Here is a 14667-nt window from a genome sequence, read left to right as displayed (position 1 = left end):
AAATCTGCACAGATGGCCCAAGAAACACTGCTTTTCTAATTCTCATTTCCCAATTTTACTAAACTAAAATTATTTACTACATGTCTTCACCCTGTCTGTTCACTTATGATTCAGTCATTATAACAAAGTTATGCTCTGCAATTTAATTTAATATGGTTATATCTAATATAATGTAGATATTCTTAATATAGGTAGTTATTAAAAGACTAGGTTGATATCTCAGGTAATTTTTTGAGAGGAATAACTTAATCAACAATGTTTTCCACTGAGCTTGAATTTTAACTCTAACAACTTCAGGTCAAGAAAGACCTTTAGCTTGCATGTGTTTATACCGTGTTTCCCCGAAAGTAAGACGTAGCCAGACAACCAGTTCTAATGTGTCTTTTGGAGCAAAAATTAATATAAGACCTGGTATTATATCATGTATATTATATTATATTATATTATATTATATTATATTATATTATATTATACCCAGTCTTATATCATAGTAAAATAAGACCGGGTCTTATATTAATTTTTGCTCCAAAAGATGCATTAGAGCTGATTGTCCGGCTAGGTCTTATTTTCGAGGAAACATGGTATGCATCTGTTGCATGTATATTAAGAGTACACTTTGCCCAGAAACATGAAAACAAGAAAAAGTTTACAAGAAAGAGTTACAGAGAAACAAAAAACTTAAGACAATGGAACTTAATTCCTTTCCATACATATCAGCAACAGACTGCCATTTTGAAAATTAGTTTAAAATAAGTTTTTAAAAAAAATCTAGAAATAGACCACCTGTTAGCTATTGTTATTTCAATATGAATCTTAACATGGTAAAGAAAATTTTTATATCCCAATCCTCTTCATTGAAACAGAATTGTTGCCCTAGCAAATCGTACTCAACAGTCAAATAATGAAATTCTCTTTTCCTACTTTTCTTAATTAAATTCATTGTGGTGATATTGGTTAATAAAATTATATACAATTCTATAATACATCATATATATATATTGCATTGTGTGTTCCCCACCCCAAGTCAAATCTCCTTCTGTTACCATATTTACTCTTTTCTGCTTCTCTTCCTCCTCCCTGTCCTTCTGGTAACCACTAAACTATGACTTTTTGTTCCTTTGTTTGTCTTGCTCATTTGTTGCTTTCCATTTTATATCCCAGATGACTGAAATTATATGGTTTTCAACTTCTTCTGACTTATTTCGTTTAGCATAATAATCTCAAGATCCACCTGTATTGTTGCAAATGGCAGTATTTCATCTTTTCTTATGGCTTATAGTCCATTGTATATACCGTGTTTCCCCAAAAATAAGACCAGGTCTTATATTAATTTTTGCTCCAAAAGACGCATTAGGGCTTATGTTCAGGGGATGTCATCCTGAAAAATCATGATAGGGCTTATTTTCCAGTTAGGTCTTATTTTTGGAGAAACACAGTGTGTATCACATCTTCTTTATCCAATCATCTGCTTAAGGACTCTTCAGTTGTTTCCATGTCTTGGCCATCGCAAAGAATGCTGCAATGAACATAGGGATACATATATCTTCATGACTAAATATTTTCAGATTTTTCTGGGTAGATACCCAAAAGAGGGATTGCTAGGTCATATGGTAATTCTATTCTTAACTTTCTGACAAACCTCCATACTTTTTTCCGTAGTGGCTGTACCAATTTACATTCTCACCAGCAGTGTATGAGGGTTCCTTTTTCTCCACAACCTCTCCAACAGTTATTATTTGTCTTGTTAATAACAGCCATTCTAACAGGTGTGAGGAAGTATCTTATTTTGGTTTCGATTTGCATTTCCCTAATAGCTAGTGAAGTTGAACACTTTCTCATATATCCATTAGCCGTTTGTATGTCTTCTTGAGAGATGTGTCTGTTCAGGTCCTCTGCCTGTTTTTTATTGGATTGTTTTGTTGTTGTTGTTGAGTTGTGTGAGTTCTTTATATATTTTGAATATTAGCCCTTTATCAGGGGTGTTGTTTGCAAATATCTTCTCCCATTTGGTTGGTTGCCTCTTTGTTTGGTTGTTGGTTTCTTTTGCTGTGCAGAAGTTTTTTAGTTCGATATAGTCCCATTCATTTATTTTTGTTTTTGCTTCCCTTGCCTTTGAGGTCAAATTCAGAAAATCCTCTCTAAACCCAAGGTCCATAAGCTTAGTACCTATGCTTTCTCCTGTGTGTTTATTGTTTCAGGTCTTATATTTAGGCCTTTTATACATTTTGAGTTAATTTTGTGTATGGTGACAGATAGCAGTCTAGTTTCACTTTTTTGCATGCGGCATTTCAATTTTCCCAGCACCATTTGTTGAAGGGGCATTCTTGTCTTCATTTTATGTTTTGGGCTACTTTGTCAAAAATTGTTTTGCCCATACATATGTGGGTTTCTTTTGGGGTTCTCAATTCTATTCCATTAGTCTGTATGTCTCTTTTTTTGCCAATACCATGCTGTTTTGATTTTGTGGTTTTGTAGTATAATGGGAAGTCAGGGAGTGAGGTACCTCCAGCCTTGTTCTTTTTTCTCAGGATTGCTTTGGCTATTCAGGGTCTTTTGTAATTCTATACAAATCTGATTTTTTTTTTTTTGGTCCATTTCTTTTAAAAAAATGCCATTGGGATTTTGATGGGGATTGCATTCAATCTGTATATTGCTTTCGGTAATATGGCCATTTTAACTGTGTTGATTCTTCCAATCCATGAATATGGAATTCCTTTCCATTTCTTTGTGTCTTCTTCAATTTCTTTTTAATTGTAATCTTGTAGTTTTCAGAGTATAGGTCCTTCACATTCTTTGTTAAGTTTATTCCTAGGTATTTTATTTTTCTTGTTGCAATTGCAAAAAGAATTGATTTTTTCATTTTTTTTCCTCAAACTTCATTGTTAGTATATAGGAACACAATGGGTTTTTGTCCATTTATTTTGTATCCTATGACTTTACTGTATATTTATTGTTTCTAATAGCTTTTTGGTGGAGTTTCTTAGGTTTTTCTGTATAAAGAATCATAGTAGTCTGCAAAAAGTGACAATTTGACTTCTTCATTCCCAATATGGATGCCTTTTATTTCTTTCTCTTGCCTGATTGTTCTGGCTAGTACTTCCAATACTATGTTGAATAATAGTGGTGAGAGGGGTACACTTGTCTTGTTCCTGATCTTAGAGGAAAAGCTTTCAGTTTTCCACCATTGAGTATGATATTGGCTGAGGGTTTGGTGTATATGGCCTTTATTATGTTGAGGTACCTTTTCCTGCCTTCCATTCTTTGTTCTTATGATGGGTAAAGACAAATAATAATATCTGACATTATTGAGCACTATTTGTCAGATATTGTTCAAAATGCAAGACCAATTAACATTGTCTATCTTTCCTAATATTTGCAAATTAATCTGATGATACCAAGTGATTTGATTCATATTTTATCTTAATCTGTCATTAAGTTGTTAACCATGAGCAAGTTTTATGGGCAATAATTTAGTAAACTGGTACTTTAACCAAGAGTTTTGTACAAAGATACATTGAAAAACACTACTTTAATGTAAGCTCCTCCACTAGAATATATATATGCCTTGAGGGCAGGGATCTTGTTTCTCTTGATCTGACCACATTCCCTATGCCTAGAATAGTATTCAGCACAAAGTATGTGCTCGGGAAGGTCTGCTGGATGAAAAGAATGAATGAGTACCAGAAATGTGCTAACTCCTGAAAGATGTAAAGGTTACACAGGTTCCCTGTTTCTTTGTCACTGCATATTTTTAGTAAGGGAATTGGATGTACATTGCATAAAAGAGGACTAATCAGTGCCGAGCCTTTAAATGCTGGAGGACCTTTCATGTTTGGATTTCAAAGCATAATCCCTTTGGTTTTACTATTGTTGAAGCTGTCATTGGTCGACCATAGTGTATCACTAATTCAGGCCACAGATTTCCCATCTGCTGTTGAAGCTACTATTACTTTGGAAAGAAAATGAAGAAGAAAAAAAAATCTTGCTAAACAATAGGGACATCTGCTGGTGAGAAACGTAATGTTTCTATCCTCAAAATTCTGCCTCTAGATGAACAGATTTGGGCAACGAAGTTTAGAGTAACACCGAACCTTGGACATCTGTGAAAATAACCTTCTCCCACTAGAGTAGTAATAAAAGGTAACATTTGTTTGTTTTATTCCAGAGTTGTCCGAGGAGGGAACTCTATCTGAAAAACAACTAAACTTTCCTGTAGTCAGTAACTACTGCCAAAAAATAGAAATGGCTAGCTTCCTGATCTTCTGGTTTAAGATACTCAATTATCTTTGATCTCAACAACCATTCAAGTATCTGCTAAGATAAGGTACTGTGCCATATGCTGAAGCTATAAGACAAGGCAGAGTGGCAGATAGACCAGCATCTCTGACATGTGCTAATCTCTAGCCTTAGAGGAGTGGACTTAAACTCAACATCTGTGAGAGACTGAGCCTACTTACAAACTCTGTGCCCTTACCATGTTACATATATATAGGCCAGTTGCTTTCCACAAGTACCCTCCCACAGTAGATGAACAAATGTTGTCCCACCCCTCACCTCTTATGGTGGCGATTTCTTCTCACTTTTCCAGTCTGTGCTCAATGTCTTTTCAGAAAGCTCTGCTCTGAACACCCTAAGTTCACTTTCAGAGCACCCAGTTTGTATCCTTCATAGAACCTACGAAAATTGGCAATTATTTGTTGCTTTACTAATATACTATCCCTCTCCCTATGCTAGGTCTTTGAATCTGGGTTTAGACATACTCCCAATTTTAGTAATGTAACTTAACTGTTTTATTTTGCAACACAAAATTTTCAAGGACATATGAAAACTTTTATCCTCATTTGCTGGGATTATCTGAAGTCTTAGTTCTCCACTCTCTTAAATCGAATAGGAACCAACTTTTGCTAATGTTCCCTTAATAGACTCAGTAAAGATCTGCTGCAAGAGAAAGAAATAGGGTATGGAGAGGTGGTGACCAGGTTGAGAAATTGAAAGTATGGAGATGAGACACTGACACAAAATGGAGAACAGGAAAAGGGTTATAAAATGGAGTGCTGTAAGCTCCAGAGAAAAGCCTAGAGGAAGAATATCAGACAGAACAGGACCTGGAAGAGCCTGATTATGTGGCCCTAACTAGGGACAGTTTGTTCATTCCTCTACTAGCATTGGAATCCCCCATCAATTCATAAGAATCCCCATCAGCTCTCCAGAAGTTTTGGAAGGCCTTCCAGTATATACCCATCAGCTGTATTAATAGGACATAGAGACTGTGTAGGAAGACAATGGACCACTCAGCAATTTGCTTTGAACAAAAACACTTGCAAACACCTTTTTTTCTGAATCATACCATTCAGGACATGAGACAACAGAACCTGCCTCTCAGTATTTGAAACACTTTTATATTAATATATCATCCTTTAGTAAAAGAAAAGTAATTGCATCTATATTCTATCACTGATGAAGTTCATGAAATTGCTATAAAAAATCTGGAGCCCGAGTTAATTATAACTCACAAAAGCATCAAATACCATGACTGTGCTGTAAATACTTTCATAAAAATTTCTATTTGGGATAGAATTATTTCTCATGATTTTTCTACAAAATATTTAATTCCTAATTAAGTAAACCCTAGGATATATTAAAAATCTAATGCATTCCCTAGGTACACATTCAATAAGTAGGGAGGTAGGAATAATCTAGAATGTAACTGTAGAAAGTTGCTCTAGGATTCAAATTATGTTATGGATAATCTTAAACTGATTATGCAAATTAAAAATATGTAGATATTATTATAAATTTATTTTTTCTTTTTTATTAAGAGAAAAAAATGGTTCACCCTCGCAAACACCAATCTGTTCTATATGAGCTTTTTGTTTTTGATTTCACATATAAGAGTTTGTACAGTATGACTCTGTCTGATTTATTTCACTAAGTATATCCTCTAAGTCCATCCATGTTGTAGCAAATGGCAAGATTTGTTTTTTCTGGCTAAATAATATTCCATTCTACATATATACCACATTTTCTTTATTCATTCATCCATTGATGAACATTTAGATTATTTCCACATCTTGGCTATTGTAAATAATGCTGCACTGAACTTGGGGGCTAATGTATCTTTGGAGTTAGTGGTTTTGTATTTGTCACATACTCAGAAAGTAGAATTCTTAGGTCATATAGTTCTATTTTTAATTTTCAAAGGAACCGCCATAATCTCCATACTATTTCAACAGTGGCTGTACCAATTTACATTCCCACCAACAGTGCATAAGTGTTCCCTTTTCTCCACATCCTTGCCAACACTTGTTATTTCTTGTCATTTTGATAACAGACATTGTAACAAGTTTGAGATAATATCAATATCACCTCATTGTGGTTTTGATTTGCATTTCCCTGATGATTAATGAAGTTGAGCATTTTTTATGTGCCTGTTGGCCATCTGTATGTCTTTTATGGAAAAATGCCTGTTCAGATCTTCTGTCCATTTTTTAACGGGATTGTTTGGCTTTTTTTTCTGTTTTGAGTTGTATATTCTTTATATATTTCGGATATCAGAGCCTTATCAGATATGATTTGCAAATATTTTCTCCCATTCAGGTTACTTTTTCATTTAGTTAATGGTTTCCTTTGCTATGCAGAAGCTTTTTAGATTGACTTAGTCTCACTTGCTAATTTTGCTTCTATTGCTTTTGCTTTTGGTGTCAGATTCAAAAAATTATTACCAAGAACTATGTAAAAGAGCTTACTGCCTATGTTGTCTTCCTGAAGTTTTATGGTTTCAAGTCTTACGTTAAAGTCTTTAATCAATTTTGAGTTAATTTTGGTGTGTGATGTAAGACAGTGGTCCAGTTTCCTTCTTTTTCATGTGGCTGTCCAGTTTTCCCAACACCATTTATTGAAGAGACTGTCCTTAGATGGATGTGGTGATTGCGATTTGGCATCTTTCCGATGCGTCTTCATTGAGACGCCTCTGTAGCAGCTGGTGGGGCAGGTAGTTTATAAAGACGTGGGCAGTGTCTGCTGGCCTGCCACTGCAGCCTTAGTACCTGGGCCAGGACAGACAAGTCAGGATGGCCCAAGGCATCCCTCGCTCCTGCTGGCTGTCTTAGGAGCTTTGGCTCCAGCCTGTCCTCCCACATCCCACTACCATCAATACTGCCACACATCTTTCCTGGGCTTCAGACCCCAGCATCGGCCCTCACAAAACATGACTCACGATTTCAAACCTGGAGAGCTTATCTTCGCCAAGATGAAAGGTTATCCTGATTGGCCAGCTTGAGTAGATGGAGTTCCAGTTAGAGCTATAAAACCACCCACCAACAAACTACCCATTTTCGTTTTTGGAACTCATGAGACTGCTTTTTTAGGCCCAAAAGATGTATTTCCTTACTCAGAAAATAAGGCAAATTACGGGAAACCAAATAAACAAAAAGGCTTTAATAAAAGTTTATGTGAGATATTAACAATATGAAAGTGAAATTTTCAAGCCAACAGGCATCAACTAAATAATCAAATGCATCGTTTGATGTTGAAGTTGAAGAAAAAGAAACTAGTGTTTCAAAGGGAGATACTGACCATGAAGAAAAAGGCAGCAATGAGGATGTGACTACAGCAATGACATAACTACTCCAAAAGCTGCCAGAAGAGAGAGAAAGGCAGAAAAGCAAGTAGAAACTGAGAAGGCAGGAGTAGTGACAACAGCATCTGTTCATCTAAAAGTGAATCCTAAAAGAGGACAACTTACAGCTACAGAAGTCAAGATTCCAAAACTAAGAGGTAGTCCTAGTCGGTCCTTCCAAGAATGACATAGTAACTGAAGAAAACAAAAGGAAAAGGTGTAAAAGGGAAAACAACCCAAAAAGCAGCTTACAAAGGATGAAAAAGACCAGAAGGAAGACAAAAAAAGAGGGGAAGAAAGAAGTTGAGTCAAAAAGGAAAAAAATCCAGCTAAAACAAGGGTTACATCAAGCTCTGATTCTGAAGAGGAAGGAGATGGTAGAGAAGGCAGAAAGAAGAGGAAAACGTCGAAGAAATTTTCAGAATGCTCATAGAAGGAATATGCTGGAAGGCCAACATAAGAAAGAAGCAACAAATAGAAAATGCAAGCAAGAGGAACAAATAGACACTGAGCTGCAGAACAGAGATGAAGAGAGAAGCCAGAAGTTAAGAAAGTGGAGAAGTGAGAAACATCAATGGATTCTCAACTTCAAAGACACATGCTGAAATAAAAAATTCACTCAAAATTGATCACGTTGATGTGAACAGATCTACTGAAACCTTGGATGAACTTGCTTCACTTCAGGTCACAATGCAACAAGCTCAGAAACACACAGTGCTGATTACAACACTGAAAAATATACGGGGATTCAAAGTGAGATTATCGTGGAAAAGTCTACAATGTTGTATAACAAGAACATGTTTTTCTTTGGTGAAGGAGATTCTCTTATCACATAAATGCTGAATGAATCTCTTGCTGAACAAATACAGCACGAGGAAGCAAATAAATCCCAAGATCACGGGAAGAAAGGGCCAAACAAAAAGCTAGAAGAGGAACAGACAGGTTCAAAGACTCTAAATGGAGGATCTGATGCTCAAGAAAGTAATCAACCACAACATAAGGGAGATGGCTGTGAAGAAGGCCAAGACGAGGCCAGCAGTAAGAAAAAGCCATCCAGTGAAAAGAGACTGAAATATCTCTGAAGGACTCTACACTCGATAACTAGGTTGACATACCTAGAATATAAAGAATATTTGAGAAGTTTGTAATGGTTTTCGTTTGAAATATTTAGACTGTTGAAAGCTAAATTTTTACAAGCATAGGTTTTGATGCTTAAGACTTGTTTTAAGGGAGAAAATCCGTTTATCTTTGTTTAAAAGTAATTAAACATTGCTTAATTGTACTTGTGCAGTATTAACAGTTACATTATACAGTAAATGTGAGGTAAAATACATTTAGGAAATGTTGAACTACTTTTTCAGACATTGGTTGTAACATATTTTCAATTTGTGTGTGATGTTAATGTGTAATTGATAGTAGAAAAAAATTACATCTTCAAAACTGATACTTGTATAAAGCTTCCCTCTTTTCCCAAATACCATGGGTTTTATGCATAGTTTTAACACATCTTGGATTAATCAGACTGTCTTTCCACTGTTAGTGGGTTTTGTAGAAGTTACTCATTTTTATGGTAGATAAAATGTTACTTCTATACAAATATTCACTGCCTCCTATCTAATCTCCCAGTCTACTAATATTATACTAATGCTTTGTAACAATGCGGTCTGTATGCCTTTTTGCATGACTACTAGATATCCAACTGACATCAAACTGACAATTCTCCAAGGTACAAAACTCATGTTAACTTTTGAAGGTAATTTAATTTTGTGGCTGGGAATTCAGTGAAGTCACATGACTTCCCTGCAGAAAACAGAATGGGTGTATATAGGAATGATCTGTCTTTAAGGTTCAGCCATCTAAGATCGTTTATAGGCACTAGTAGCTGAAACTGAAAACTAAATGATAAAAGTTTATTCTTGAGATAGTTCTGAATTTTTAAAAAAATTCACACTTATTAAGGAAGTCTCTAAGTAGTACTTTTTTAATTGGAAAAAAATCCACAATGCATATGCATTAAATAAAAGTAAATACTATATAAGGAAACTAACCTACTTGAAAACAAGGTGTCATACAGGGTGTCATGCAGGGTGTCATGCAGGGTCTTTGGTCCCGCTCCCCACATAAGAACGCAGGACATGGTGAGGCCAAAAAGGAACACCCACGGAGTCACAGATAGGAGAGTCATACCACTATAGTCTCGCTGGCGGCTGGGTTGGAGACACAGGAAGCAGGAGCCACACGATCTGCAACCTGCTGTCCATGTCTCTGTCTGCCAACCAACCAACCTCACTTGCTAGCTGCAGTCTGCCGTGCCAACTGCAATCCACTCTTGCTAGCTCAGCCACCATCTTCTCGCTAGCCCCCATTTTTCTGCTAGTGTAGCCACAAAAGTTAATTAGTGGCCAATGGCTCACTGGTTACAGCTGACGGCCAACTAGCCACAGCTGATGGCCATCAAATCACAGTTGATGGCCATTTACTACCCGAGTGAGCACCTTTCCACGTGAGGGTGAGAGCCTGGAAACTGCGCTCCTTGCTCTGTCCCCACACATGGCTGTATCAGAAGGGAATGTTTATTTCGGTACCATACACGTGACAGGATTGCAGAAAGTGGGAACAGTGCTCTGAGGCAGTAGACAAAATAAAGGAGTACTTTTCCATAGTCTGTATATTCATGTGTATTGACTAAATTAGGGTGAATCGAGGTTAACACACAAAATTTAAGGGTAACAGCATTTCCTAGATAATTTTATTAGGTCATTTGGTGGTTTTTAGAAGCTGAAAAAAAACTTCGTGTTTTGAAACTATAAATATGGGGAAAAGGCTTTTAATACTTGAGTGTTTGTGCGTGACATGCATTATATGTTGTGACCTCTCGGGAAATTGTTTTCATCTATAGATGAAATGTTTGAATTATTTCAATAATTGGCATTTTACTTTTGAGAGGTCTTACAATGGAACTTAGGGACCTTTTGCTATTGTATCTGTTTGTTTCTTTACACAATTAAAATTTGGTGGGCCGGCCCAGTGGCTCAGGCAGTTAGAGCTCCACGCTCCTAACTCCAAAGGCTGCCGGTTTGAATCCCACATGGGCCAGTGGGCTGGCAACCGGTTGCCAGTTCAATTCCTCGAGTCCCACAAGGGATGGTGGGCTCCGCCCCCTGCAACTAAGATAGAGCGGGCACCTTGAGCTGAGCTGCCTCCTGGATGGCTCAGTTGGTTGGAGCACTCCTCCTCTCAACCACAAGGTTACCAGTTCGATTCTTCCCCGCAAGGGATGGTGGGCAGCACCCCCTGCAACTAGCAATGGCAACTGGACTGGAGCTGAGCTGCGCCCTCCACAACTAAGACTGAAAAAACAACTTGAAGCTGAATGGCACCCTCCACAACTAAGATTGAAAGGACAACAACTTGTCTTGGAAAAAAGTCCTGGAAGTACACACTGTTCCCCAATAAAGTCTTAATAAAAAAAAAAATGGACAGCTTTATTCTAGTTAGGCTGTGTCAACATGTAAACTTGTTTTAAGAATCTTTCTATCCATCTCTACTAATAAATTACTTCTTTGCTATTTAAAAAAAGAGACTGTCCTTTCCCCATTGTATATTCTTGGCCTCTTTATAATAAATTGGTTGACTATATATGTATGGGTTTATTTCTGGGCTCTCTGTTCTATCTCACTGATCTGTGTCTGCTTTTATGCCAACTCTATACTGTTTTAATTACGATAGCTTTGGAATATAGTTTGACCTCAGGAAGCATGATGCCTCCAACTTTGTTCATTTTTCTCAACATTGTTTTAGCTATTTGGGCTATTGTGCGGTTCCATACAAATTTTAAGTTCTATTTCTGTGAAAAATGTAGTGTGCGTCTACACATAGTTGTCGGATGTAATAATATCAGTTAAGTCTAACTTCTAAACTCCTGTAACCCCAGCAGCTAAAGAAGCAGAGTACAAAAAATCTAGTTTTATAAACAAGCAAAAGGTCAGAATCATAAGAGCTGTCATAGGGTTCAGACCATTCCACCTTTCGATTTCCACAGCCTTGCTCTAAAACCAAACCCAAAATCTCTGCCAGGGTCTCACGAAGCTCTTAAAGATTGGCCTGGGGGCGGGGCCAGGTGTGGGTCTTCTTTAAAAATCTCCCCAGATAGGAAAGCAGCTAGCTAGAAAGGCAGTGCTTTAAGATGGACTGTGCGCCACAGAGGAGCATCTTACTACGCAAAGACAGGATACATTTCACCAAGAATTGCCTCACTCGCCCAAATAGGTTAACGCTTCCCTTCCAGCGCCTACGGCAAAGCAGACCAAGTGGGGAGGGCCAGACGCACAATTCCCGGCTTTCAAGCCGTTCCACCCGCAGCTCCCTCGTTCCGAGCCCCGGATCATTAGCAAACTCGGCCCCGACCGTGGAGCCCAACTTTCCTCAAGGCCAGACGGACCACAACTGGGCCCCCCAAAGGGGCCTCCTTTATACATCAGCAGCGGGATAGTCCGTACCGAGATTTCATAGGAGGAGAAGAGTCGGACCACTAACCTACATCACACAGACCCGGGCTGCTGCTTCAACAACCCAGGCTCTTTCCTCGCACTCCAACTCAGCCGGAAGTGACGCCAGCAGTTGGCGCGCAGGGCCGCCCCTAGGGAAAGGAGAATGGGAGGGGGAGCGTGCGGGGGCTGGGGGGCGGGGCGCGGCCGTAGCTCCATTTCCGGTGGCTGGTTGCGCTCGCTCACTCCAGCTGCAGCCACTCTTGCCCGTGGCTGCTTCCTCCATCCTGGTATTTTTTGGAGCCTCCATCCTGGTTCTTCCAAAGTGCCCGGACCCAAAACAGGAAGTAAGTGCGATGGAACCTTCAGGTCCCAACCGCCGCCAGGGCCGCTCCGCCCAGAGGAGCCTGACCGGCCCCCTTGCTGCCCGCCTGCTGTCGCCGGCCCGCGCAAGCTGCCGGCCCCCGGGCACCGCGGGCGGGGTCGGAGCTGGGCCTTGGTGACGCTGAAGCTGCCGACCCCGCACGCTCAGGCCCGGGCCTCTCTCTCGGGGCCGGGCCTGTGGCGGTGGCTCAGGCTGCAGAGTAGGGTGGCGAGCGGCCGCCGAGGCACAGCAGTGATTCGACGGGAGCGGAAAATGGCGGCGGCTTCCGAGGAGCTAAATGGCGCCGGGACCCCTGGGGGTGGGGTGGGCCGGAGCTTCGGTAAAGAATTGGACCCGATAATGCGGAGAATAAGGAGACCTTGCTTGCCTTCTCGTGATGTTTCTTTTTCATTTTTTTTGGCACCTTTTCGGTTTTATTATGTTCAATGAAGGGAGGTGGACTTTGGTGGAACTGAGAGATGGGGCGAGTGTCGCCCCATCCCCCTTGATTTTTTTTTTTTTCTTTTGTAATCTTGTCTGTGTCTTAGATTCTTCCACCATCCTTTTGGGTTCCCTCGCGGTCCCCTCTTGATGTGCCAGGCAGAGGGGCTCCGGGTTGCTGGCCGAACTGTCAGCCGGAGTCTCTTTAAAAGGAGAGACGGTCCTAACCGAGCAGAGGACACAATAATGCGTCGGCACATAGCGAGTGGCAGAATTTGCCAAGTTCTGAGGAAGTTTTAAGTTTTAAAGTCTCTTCGCCCTTTCAGAAATACTTGGGAGTGCCTCTTCAGGGCCGTAGAGTGTTTTTAACCCAATCTTGGACGTACGTTGGCGAGAGGCGGCCAGGTGCCGTTGTAGTGTGCGGCTGAATGATACAGCATGTGTTTTCATAATAAAAATATTTGGTGTAGACAAGGAGAGGGTGAGAATTCTCTGGAATGTATGTCAGGACTCCTGTCCCTTTCCCTGATTGAATTTGGAAAGTCAAGGTGTGGTTTTTCTCCTGACTTGAGTCCCGGCCTACCTGCTTTCTGACAGGAGGCGAGGCGGCGGGTGGAGGTCGGGGATCCGACAGGTGCTTGTTCTGTAGGATTGCCGTCCGATCAGTGTTGGAGGCTTAGACTGATGCCGTTTGGAAGTCTTTTATCTTCTGCTAAGCATACCCTCATTTTTAATTCTTGAAAGACAACCATTTATAGCTTTCAAGCTCCAGTTCAAGTCAAGTATTGGTCCACTGGGTTGAAAGTTTTACAAACAGAGTCTATTTTTCTTTGTCAGTTAAGGGTTTTCATATTGTTCCACTGCTTGAGATCCTTGGAGCTGGTTTTAAATTTGTGTTTCAAATAACTTTTTGAGTGTCACTGTATTTTAATTTTTTTTTTTTTTTTAGTAATCTGCCACCACGTTAATGTTTAAAGACTGGTGACAATACACCAAACACACACCTTTTTACTATGATGGCGTGATAGTGGCAAGATTTTATTTACTACATTAGGTTTAGAAATTTAGTTAAGATTTAGAGAAAAAATTAAAATTACATTTCTTAACATTACAAAAATTGTCAGGCTGTCTGAGTTTTAAACAAAAAACCAGCTGATGTGAGAATAAACTTTATTTTCCTTTATTCACAAGGGACAAAAAAACAGCTTGATCCTTTCTGAAAAAAACATCACTTGTTACAGTTATGGGGAAAAGTACATTTCATGTTTTGTGATTATCTCATTTTAACTCCCATATACGAAGTGCTTTTATTTGCCACCAAACAAGCTAATTATTTTTTTTACTATTTTAGTTGATAGGCTCACCCCAAAATATGATTTTTGGGACTGACCTAGACCTGCATATTCTGCGTGAATCTCTTTAATTGATTGCAGTTGAGCTAGATGGTGGAGCCAAAATGCTATTGCCCTGTCTTCATCAACAGTTAATCAGTAAGTACTGGGCATTGCATACTTAGAACTTTAAGTCCATACTTTGAGCAGTTGTATGAATAAATATATGCTATACATACATTTTTCTCTGGGTGTTCAGGTTTTAGAAGTATTTTGAGGGGAAGCAATCAAAAAAAGGTTTTGGAGTTAGGATTCAAGCTTTGAACGGAAAGCATGGCTGGGATATGGTTATGGTAGAGAATTATATTAAAATAAGGTGGGTGTCCTCTTTAGTCTTTTTTTTTTTTTTTAAGTTCTTTTTTTATA

General features: G+C 39.1%; 1 protein-coding gene and 1 pseudogene across 8 annotated transcripts in view; both read left to right on the top strand.

Annotated features, from left to right (window-relative positions):
- Nucleotides 1-7207: 7207 nt before the first annotated feature.
- On the top strand, nucleotides 7208-8723 carry LOC308510173 (PC4 and SFRS1-interacting protein-like; annotated as a pseudogene). The gene has a single exon. The product of its transcript is annotated as a PC4 and SFRS1-interacting protein-like (transcript).
- Nucleotides 8724-12296: 3573 nt separating this feature from the next.
- The window catches only part of DMTF1 (cyclin D binding myb like transcription factor 1), a 45259-nt gene continuing 42888 nt past the window's right edge, over nucleotides 12297-14667 (top strand). For 3 of the 7 annotated variants that reach the window (XM_081079250.1, XM_081079246.1, XM_081079251.1), the window contains exon 1: nucleotides 12331-12452. The gene's annotated coding sequence lies outside the window, so the exon portion shown is untranslated. Of the gene's footprint in view, nucleotides 12453-14261; nucleotides 14401-14667 lie in introns of all 7 variants that reach the window. The other 4 variants (XM_081079249.1, XM_081079247.1, XM_081079248.1 and 1 more) reach the window with 3 other exon arrangements.

This window comes from Rhinolophus hipposideros (assembly GCF_964194185.1).
Source record: "Rhinolophus hipposideros genome assembly, chromosome: 18".
NCBI lineage: Eukaryota > Metazoa > Chordata > Mammalia > Chiroptera > Rhinolophidae > Rhinolophus > Rhinolophus hipposideros.
Note: the sequence above shows the minus strand (reverse complement) of the source record. Positions and strands in the feature narration are given on the sequence as shown.